This window comes from Notamacropus eugenii, chromosome 4 (genome assembly GCF_028372415.1).
Source record: "Notamacropus eugenii isolate mMacEug1 chromosome 4, mMacEug1.pri_v2, whole genome shotgun sequence".
In the NCBI taxonomy this organism is placed as follows: domain Eukaryota; kingdom Metazoa; phylum Chordata; class Mammalia; order Diprotodontia; family Macropodidae; genus Notamacropus; species Notamacropus eugenii.
The window spans coordinates 344,976,785-344,986,927 of record NC_092875.1 but is presented as its reverse complement, the minus strand read 5'-3'; positions in this window follow the sequence as shown (position 1 = coordinate 344,986,927).

Sequence of the window (10,143 nt, the reverse complement as noted above, 5' to 3'; positions counted from 1 at the left end):
ATAGGGGACCATTATAAGTAGAAGTCCCTAGTCCATTTATCCTCCACCTAAGACTAGCTACACCTTGAGCCTTTATGTGGTGGCTTCTGAAGCTATCTTTCCTTCTAAATCAGAAGTAACTTCTTGTTTTTCCTCTTTCAAAAGGTAAATAAGGTTTCATTCAATCTATATTGGTTGCTTTTCACTTGTGTAAAAAGTTTCTTAAATGAGCTAAACTTGCCCTCCTGAGACCTAGATTAAATTTTCATTGATTTCCAAACAGCTTTTAGCCTGTGTCTGAGATCTCAGTGACAGCAATGGGGGTTTGGTTGGGGCATTGTGTGTTCATACTGCCTCCTTGGATTTGTTGCTTTTTCTGTTGAAAAACTGAGCTGATTAGAATTTTCCTGAGCTGATTGGAATACCATCTCTGAAGAGGCACATCCTCAGCTCTGATGTTTCTTCCCTGAACCAAAGCAATGGATAAATAATTCAGAAAAGAAAGAACAAAAGTTGCCCTTTCCTTTACATCCTCTGTCAACTGGGTAAGTTACATTTTGGCAACAGAAGAGAGAAAAAGCCAGTCTGGTCTGGCTGCTGCCCTCATTATTTCTCTTTTTTCAATCAGATTTTCCAAACCTGCATTGCATCCTTTTAGGGCTTTAAGATGGGGAATCTGAAGAAAAAATGAATAACAATGATGATTTTAAAAGTCTGATTCTGTATGTTTTCCTCCTTGACCCTCACCCCTCCCTAGTACATGTACTTCCTTACCTCTAATTGGAGTTGATGGAAGTAGACTAGTGTAAATAATGTAACCTAAAAAAGGAATTGTAGCATAATGGATGGAGGGTGACCTTGGAGGAAGGAAGATCTAGGTTCCAGTCCTACCTCTAACATACCTTGATATGCCTCATACAACTCCCTAAGACTATGTAACCAATCAGCATACTAGTGAGAATTTACATACTGGAAATTCCATCTATCATTGAAACCACAGATCTAGACTACATAAATAAATGCATGTGCTGTTGTTGAGTTGTATCTGACTCTTTGGGACCTCATTTGGGGCTTTCTTGGCAAAGATAATGTAGTGGTTTGCCATTTCCTTCTCCAGCTTAGCAACTTGAGTTAAGTGAATTGCCCAAGGTCATACAGCTTGTAAGTGTCCGAGGCCAGATTTCAATTCAGGTCCTCCTGACTCCCGACCTTCTATCCACTATTCCACCCAGCTGTCCAAATACATATGTAGGGAATTTCAAATTCATTAAAGAAGACCCTCATTGGTATAATACTATCTTCAGCATATGTGATGACCAAGAGGGTTAGACTGTGTCAGGCCTGAAAAGTAAACTAGAGCATATTTCTCCAGTGTATATTATCTAGGTTCCTAGACCTGATGCTATCAGGACCAAAATGTAACATGGAACAGGAGACAGACCCCAAGGAAGTTAAATAGCATTAGAACAAGGTTCTACCATGTAAGTGGCAACTGAGGTACTCCCCTCTCACACATGGAACTCTCAGAATAGGCTCAAGGTTTTCTGTGGGTCTACATGTATCCAAAAGGATAACACACATATCTGCTGATGTGTTTACTTTTTCTGATGGGTGTTCAAGGAGGACTCCCACTTCTGGTGTTGTGGAGACACCTTTTCAGGACTACTCATCTACCTACACCCATCTCTAACCTGTGGCTCTACGAAGCTGTAGCATGCATAGTAGCCACACCCTGGTAGAAGCAGCCACACCCTGGTAAAACTCTCTAGGTGGATGGGCTAAACAAAGTTGAGGGTAGCTGACAAGCAACAAACCTGTTGGTGAGTAAGGGGAATATCTATCTTAAGACTTCCAGAGTAGAAAGGGAAGATGAGAATGATCTGTTCCCGAGACCATGAAGATGGTTAAAGCAAGTGCTGTGGAGTACTTAGAGCTTGATCCAAAGACACCAAGGTCATCCACTGCATCCTGGGCCATCGTCAGTCATCTTGACTTCTGTCCTGCCACTGGACATCAATGACTTTGGAAGAGAAGGTGAAGCTGACAACTTTGTGCAACTCTGCCTCACTTAAATCACCTTGTGATGTCATTGGTCTTCTTCGAAAAACAAAGTACAAACAACAGCACCAAGTCAATCAATCACCTAGAGAGCTGGTAGTCTCTGCTGAGTATTGCTGCTTGACATCTTCTGGGCTCGTCTCTTTAAGGTCATGTAGGCTATGTCAGTTTCTGTCTGAAGCTTCAGGCTGGTGAAAACAATGGATCTCTTTCAGAATATAAGATTTTTTTTTTTAATGCATAAAAGAAAACACATAGGATTAAAAGGAAGTCAATTATCTTGAATTACAAACTATTTAAAAATAATAAATTCACCAACCCCAGCCTAAGAAACTTTGTGCTGAAGTATGGTGGCTAGAAGCACTCTGGAGAAGGGCTCCTAGCTCTTTGGTAACAGCCACCACACCCAGCTAACTAAAGTTGGGCATAGTGTCTCCAGGCTAAGCTTGGATCTTTCCTTTCCACTCCCACATCTGGGTGGAGATCAAAGCTTTGCATTACAGATAGCTATCTAACTTAAGGTTAGAAACTCACAGATTCCCAAGATTCTCTCAGGCTTCTGTGCAAAAGTACTTGAGTCAAAACAAAAGGTGAGTTTAGGAAGTCACATTTCTCTGCCTCCTCCTAGATGTATATGCTTATCTGTAGGTATTAAAGCCTGATTACTTTGGTGCTGTATTTTGGCCACAGAAAAGCTTCAATCTCCCTATGGTATGTATAACAACGTAGGCACAGAAGTATACTTTTTTGGTAGCAAAGTACTGTGTAAACATATTAGGTGCCAACTGATTAGGCTAAAAATACCCCAACAACCCGTGGTATGGTTGTTGTTCTTTGTTCCTGAACAGGACCAAAATGACATCACTATGTTGGAGTCAAGGTAAAGTGGGTCAGACTGTGGCAGATCAGAACAATATAGTCTTGAAAGGACCAGACACAGGTTGGGCGCAAATAATCCATATGAACATTTGGAGTGGAAATGTCTCTAAATTTGCACATCTCATGTTTCTTTTGAGCTATTACCATTCTGCTTTACTCATAGAGCACAGTGCCTTCTTTGATGTGGGCACACCATGCTGGGTGATCCTGTGCCATTGTCTCCCATATATTATGATTCCAAAGTTTTCAGAGAGATCTTGAGAGTGTCTTTGCATCACTTCTTCTGACCTCCATGTGTGCACTTGTCTTGTGTGAAAACATGTAAAGTGGTCTTTTAGGCAAATGTACATTTGGTATTTGAACAATGTGGTCAGTTCATTAGAGTTGCACCCTCTGCAGTAGTTTGAATGTGTGACAGTTCAGCTCATGAAAGGACCTCAGTGTTCAGTAGCTTATCTTGCCAGGTGATCTTCAGAATCTACCTATGACAATTCAAGTATTAGAATGCAATGGAATATTATTGTGTGAAATAAGAAATTATAAGTAGGACAAATTTGGAGAAACATAGGAAGATATATATGGATAGTTGCAGAATGAAATAAATGGAATCCAAAGAATGATATACACAATTATTTTAATAATTTAAGTGAAAATGTAATTAAATAAGAAATAATAATTAACATTGTAATACTGTAATTAAATAAGAAATAAATAACTGAAAAATCAATGATGGTCCCATGGAACCTATGATGAATTACTCCTTCCACTTCATGGCAGTGAAGCAAAGGACTTTTAGGGCAAAATACTGAGTACATCATTGTCAGATGTGGGTTTAGCATATAGTCCTTTGGTTTAATTGTTTTTCTTTTATGTTAAGACTCTGAAATCACTCTCCCAGAGGGAGACCTGCTATATCTCCTCTCAGAGTTCTAAGGGTAATCCTAAGGGCTGGAAGTATCCATCTTTAATGTTATCAGCTCAAGCCCCATTCTGGTGTGTTCTCCCCCATACTAAGCACCCTTGGCTTTTTCCCTAGTTTCATTCAACCAATTAACATCAAATAGCTTTTATAAAGGGATATTCATTGAAATAATATAGCAAGAACAGAAGTTACAAATATTTCCCCCAACACCTGGGGGGATGCTTTCCCTTATAACACCTTGATCTCTAGCACTAGTGACCATAAACTGAAAGTATTTCCTACCAAGTTCCCTTCCCAAAGTGACAGGGTTGATGGATGAGTCTATGTTTCTGCTACCAGTGGGCTGGGTCAAGTTCAGGCCTCTGCTCCTTACTATCTGGTTTCTCGGGGCAGCTAGGTGGTACAGTGGTTAGAGCACCAGTGCAGGTGTCAGAAGGACCTGAGTTCAAATCTCACCTCAGACATTTGACACTCACTTGCTGTGTGACCTTGGGCAAGTCACTTAACCCCAGTTGCCTCATCCAGGGTCATCTCCAATCATCCTGATGAGTATCTGGTCACTGGATTCAGATGGTTTTGGAGGAGAAGTGAGACTGGTGACCTGCACAGCCCACCCTCACTTAAAACAAAGTCAAGTGCAAGTCATGTCATCATTTCTCTGATGGCATGGTCTTCTTCAGCAACGAAGGATGAACACACACATCTGGTTTCTAGCAAATCCCTGAATGGACTCTGACTCTTAGACTTGCAGGAACTTGCCATGCTCTTCTCAAGTTCACAAGTTTGTGGCTGTCTCTAATATTCCTTGGACTAAAAGTAGGGTGGAACAAATGCAAAAAGGGCAAAGAATAAAGTTCCAGAATCATAGGTACCACATGATGGCACCAGATGGGAAAGACTCAGGCCTTTTCTCTCCAGACGCTTACATCTTTGTGGCATGGTGAATGGAAGGCTGACCTCATCAACTTGCTCTCCACATGGAGGGGCTGGTAGTTTGCTTCTGGAAAAGTTGTGAGGATATGAGCTTGGAGAAACAGTGGAGCATATGTGGACATTCTGTAGTGAATTCTAGTCAGCTAACTACATGTTGAAGAGGAGGCTCATTGGTTGGCATTCAAAAATGCCTGTCAGCTATAGTTGTTTCTTCTTGTCCTCATTTGGTGACTTTTTTTACTCACAGTATCCAGTGGGAGACAATACTGTAAGGAGAAAGGCCTCCCTCCCTTCTGAGGCTATTTGACTTTGTGAAGAAAGGCCTTAGTCCTTGGCTTCTCTGATTTTTTTTTTTTAGGTGAAGGATATTGAAGCCTCCATGACCTTGGGGGTTCAAAAGATCAGGAGAGTACTTCAGTATTCCAAGATTCTGGAATCTGGGTTCTAGCATCACTACATCAGTACTCCAGTGTTCTGGATTTCCAGAACCTGAGTTTCAGACCATATCATATATCATCAATGTTACCAGGAGAGACCTTGGGAATGATCTTGAGAACCCCAGACTAGTGGTAGTTGAAACAAGGTCTAGCCTGGAAGAGATACTGTTTTGGATGTGAGCTTGGGGAAACCAATGTTATGTAGAAACTGGGCTAAATTTTGAGCCTACCCCCATTAGAGACAGAGGTGGTGTAGGAAAAAGTATGCCCCTGAGATGCTGGGGGAAAGTGTTTGGATTTTGTTCTTGATCTTCCTTTGAAGCTAATATTGCTTTGTAAAAGCTCTTTTCTGCTGCCACCTCATTGCCAGGCTCCAGGCGTCTTCCATGTGCAGGGAGTCTACTATTTCCTGCTGCTGCCTCATAGGCAGCCTCTTCTGGTGAGAAGACCTCAGACTGAACAAGTGCCTTGTGGCCTTCTTGTTGGGTGCAGCTTGTCCCCTGAGAGAAGGCTTCAAGGGGCCTAGTCAGGCATCTTCCATCTGCCCTAAAGCAATGACTTCCACCTGTGCCAGCACAAGGCAGCTTCTGTCTCCTGCTGCCAGCTGGAACTCCCAGCTGGGACACAGAGAACCACTGGTGCAGAAAAGAGCAACCCTCCCCTTTTCTTTTGTTTCAGGCCTCCCATCTCCTGCTGTGCCTGTCCTTTGAGGGAAGAGAATGAGGAAATTTGGTGGGGAATGGGATTTCTTTTTCCTGCATGTAGGGTCGACTTCTATCTCCAGCTACATCCTTTTCTTGCCTAATTTCCAGCCTTTGGATGTAAGAGAAGTTATGTGGTGGGCCTCCCATTTGATCATGTGTCTCCCATCTCATAGTACTCTTGCCTCCAGCATGATCTCTAACCTCTGTTGGGTAGAAAAGAGGTACTTCCACTCAGTGATAAACATTCTCACACCTAGTCATACCCTTGACATCCCACTGACTCTGAACTCTTGTAGACCATCATTCAAAACTCGTTCTTCACCTCCTACCATCTGATTCTTCAACTCCCTTAACCCTTCCATCCAAAAGTTTCAATCTAACTTCCCCCAATTCTTCCATGGTGCCTATTGTATAGATAACACACTTCCCTTCATCTCAAATCTTTTCTCCTCCCACTCCTTCAGTCTATTATCTCTTACTGAAACCCAGCAGGGATGGAAAGAATGAGGGCTTTTTTTAAAGTGGGGGAGACATGGACATGTTTGTAGGCTTTAGAGAATGAGCCAGTAGAGAGGGAGAGACTGAAAATAATTGAAAGAGTGGGGAAGGCAGAGGAGACATTCTCTTGGAGGATATGGGATGGAATGAGATCACTTAAAGTAGTAGAGGGGTTATCCTTGATAAAGAGTAAGGCCACCATAACATGCAGGTCTGATCATATTATCCCTCTTCTAAATAAAATGCAGTGGCTCCCTACTGCACCTAGGAACAAATACAAAATACTCTGTTCTGATTTAAAGCTCTTTATAGCCTAGTGTCCTGCTGCTTTTAAAGTCTTCTTACTCCCCAACACATGCTCTTCAATCCAGTGACACTGGCTTCCTGATTGTTCCACAAACATGATACTGCATCTTTCAGTTCTGCATCTTTTCTCCGACACTCTCCCATACTTTGGGTGATAGTCCTCTGGTCTGAGAGATCATCCTCTGGTCTGACTTCTCTGGCCTCCTTTGAGTCTCAACTAAAAATCTCATCTTTTACTGAAAGCTTTTCCTAACAGCTCTCTCTCTCTTTTTTAAAATGAATTTATTTAAACTTTACTAAAACTTAAATACACAATAAGAAAACAAATAAAGCTTAAATACAAAATAAAAGAAAAAGAAGTATTGCCACGTGCACAGCAGAATATGAGAGGATTCAAAATGGAAAGCAATAAATTTCCATTTCAAGAAAGCCTATATAACAAATACTGCGCATTGTGTTCAAAGCTTGGCCTGCTTGTGAATTTTCTTTTGTTTTCTGCTGTGCGCTTTTTACTTTGTTCTTTTCCCCCCTTTTCACTCCACTCCCCCAAGAAGGCTACAATTAAGTGTGGATACACACACACACACGCACACACACACACACACACACACACACTGTACGTTTGTATGTATATGTATGTGTATAAATATATATGCTTATACACAAACATATATACATACATATACACATACGTACACTTACATATACATAAATGTACTTCAATATCTACAGTCACACTCATCTATGTAAGACCACGTTACACTTGTTGATCCTCTGTTTCTCTGAGAGTGGGGAACATCTTCTTTCTTACGTCCAAATCTTTGTGTATTTTTCTAAGTCCACCAACTCACCCTTTTCTTTTTTTTTTAATAGATGCTGATTTTCATTTATTTATTTATTTATTTATTTATTTATTTATTTATTTTTATTTATTTAACTTTTAACATTCATTTTAACAGAATTTTGGGTTCCAAATTTTCTCCCCTTTTATCCCCTCCCCCGCCAAACACCAAGCATTCTGATTGCCCCTATCACCAATCTGCCCTCTCTTCTATCATCCCTCTCTGCCCTTGTCTCCATCTTCTCTTTTGTCCTGTAGGGCCAGATAACTTTCTATACCCCTTTACCTGTATTTCTTATTTCCTAGTGGCAAGAACATTACTCGACAGTTGATCCTAACACTTTGAGTTCCAACTTCTTTACCTCCCTCCCTCCCCACCCCTTCCCTTTGGAAGGCAAGCAATTCAATATAGGCCAAATCTGTATAGTTTTGCAAATGACTTCCATAATAGTTGTGTTGTATAAGACTAACTGTATTTCCCTCCATCCTATCCTGTCCCCCATTACTTCTATTCTCTTTTGATCCTATCCCTCCCCATGAGTGTCGACCTCAAATTGCTCCCTCCTCCCCATGCCCTCCCTTCCATCATCCCCCCCACCCTGCTTATCCCCTTATCCCCCACTTTCCTGTATTGTAAGATAGGTTTTCATACCAAAATGAGTGTGCATTTTATTCCTTCCCTTAGTGGAATGTGATGAGACTAAACTTCATGTTTTTCTCTCACCTCCCCTCTTTATCTCTCCACTAATAAGTCTTTTGCTTGCCTCTTTTATGAGAGATAATTTGCCCCATTCCATTTCTCCCTTTCTCCTCCCAATATATTTCTCTCTCACTGCTTGATTTCATTTTTTTAAGATATGATCCCATCCTCTTCAATTCACTCTGTGCATCCTGTCTCTATGTGTGTGTGCTTGTGCATGTGCATGTGTGTGTGTGTGCAATCCCACCCAGTACCCAGATACTGAAAAGTTTCAAGAGTTACAAATACTGTCTTTCCATGTAGGAATGTAAACAGTTCAACTTTAGTAAGTCCCTCATGACTTCTCTTTGTTGTTCACCTTTTCATGCTTCTCTTCATTCTTGTGTTTGAAAGTCAAATTTTCTTTTCAGCTCTGGTCTTTTCATCAAGAATGCTTGAAAAGTCCTCTATTTCATTGAAAGACCAATTTTTCCCCTGAAGTATTATACTCAGTTTTGCTGGGTAGGTGATTCTTGGTTTTAGTCCTTGTTCCTTTGACTTCTGGAATATCCTATTCCATGCCCTTCGATCCCTTAATGTAGAAGCTGCTAGATCCTGTGTTATCCTGATTGTATTTCCACAATACTTGAATTGTTTCTTTCTAGCTGCTTGCAATATTTTCTCCTTGACCTGGGAATTCTGGAATTTGGCCACAATGTTCTTAGGAGTTTCTCTTTTTGGATCTCTTTCATGCGGTGTTCTGTGGATTCCTTGAATATTTATTTTGCCCTCTGGTTCTAGAATCTCAGAGCAGTTTTCCTTGATAATTTCATGAAAGATGATGTCTAGGCTCTTTTTTTGACCATGGCTTTCAGGTAGTCTCATAATTTTTAAATTGTCTCTCCTGAATCTATTTTCCAGGTCAGTTGTTTTTCCAATGAGATATTTCACATTATCTTCCATTTTTTCATTCTTTTGGTTTTGTTTTGTGATTTCTTGGTTTCTCATAAAGTCATTAGCCTCCATCTGTTCCATTCTAATTTTGAAAGAACTATTTTCTTCAGTGATCTTTTGAACTTCCTTTTCCATTTGGCTAATTCTGCTTTTGAAAGCATTCTTCTCCTCATTGGCTTTTTGAACCTCCTTTGCCAATTGAGTTAGCTTATTTTTCAGGGTGTTATTTTCTTCAACATTTTTTTGGGTCTCCTTTAGCAGGGTGCTGATATGCTTTTCATACTTTGCTTGCATGTATTTGATTGCTCTTTCCAGTTTTTTCTCCAGTCCTCTAACATAATTTTCAAAATTTTCTGAGCCCTTTTTGAGCTTTTACCAGGTCTGATCCCATTGAGTGGGCTGGGATACAGAAGCCCTAACTTCCATGTCTTTCCCTGATGGTGAGCACCGCTCTTCCTCATCAGAAAGGATGTGAGGAGAAACCTGTTCACCAAGAAAGTAACGTTCTATAGTCTTGGTTTTTTTCCATTTTCTGGGCATTTTCCCAGCCAGTGACTTGACCTCTGAATATTCTCCTCACACCCACCTCGCCTCCGGATCCTCCCAGCCAGCATTTGGGGTCTGAGACTCAAATGCTGCTTCCCAGCCTCAGGGCTTTGGGCGGGGGCAGGGCTGCTATTCAGTGTGAGATTAAGTTCAGGTGCTCAGGTGGGGGCAGGGCCACCTCACGGGCTCAGTTCCCTCAGGGGGTTTATGCACAGACCTTCAACAATGGATCAGGGCTCCTGCCTGCTTGGGGAGCCTCGGTCTGCTCCCACCTCCGCTGTTGCCTCCCAAGGGGGCCTGAGTTATGGGGGCACCCCACTCCCTTCTTGACCCACCAAAGAGACCTTCTCACCGAACCCCATTACCTGTGGGTGGAGGGACCCATGCAGCTGCTGGAGATCTCATCC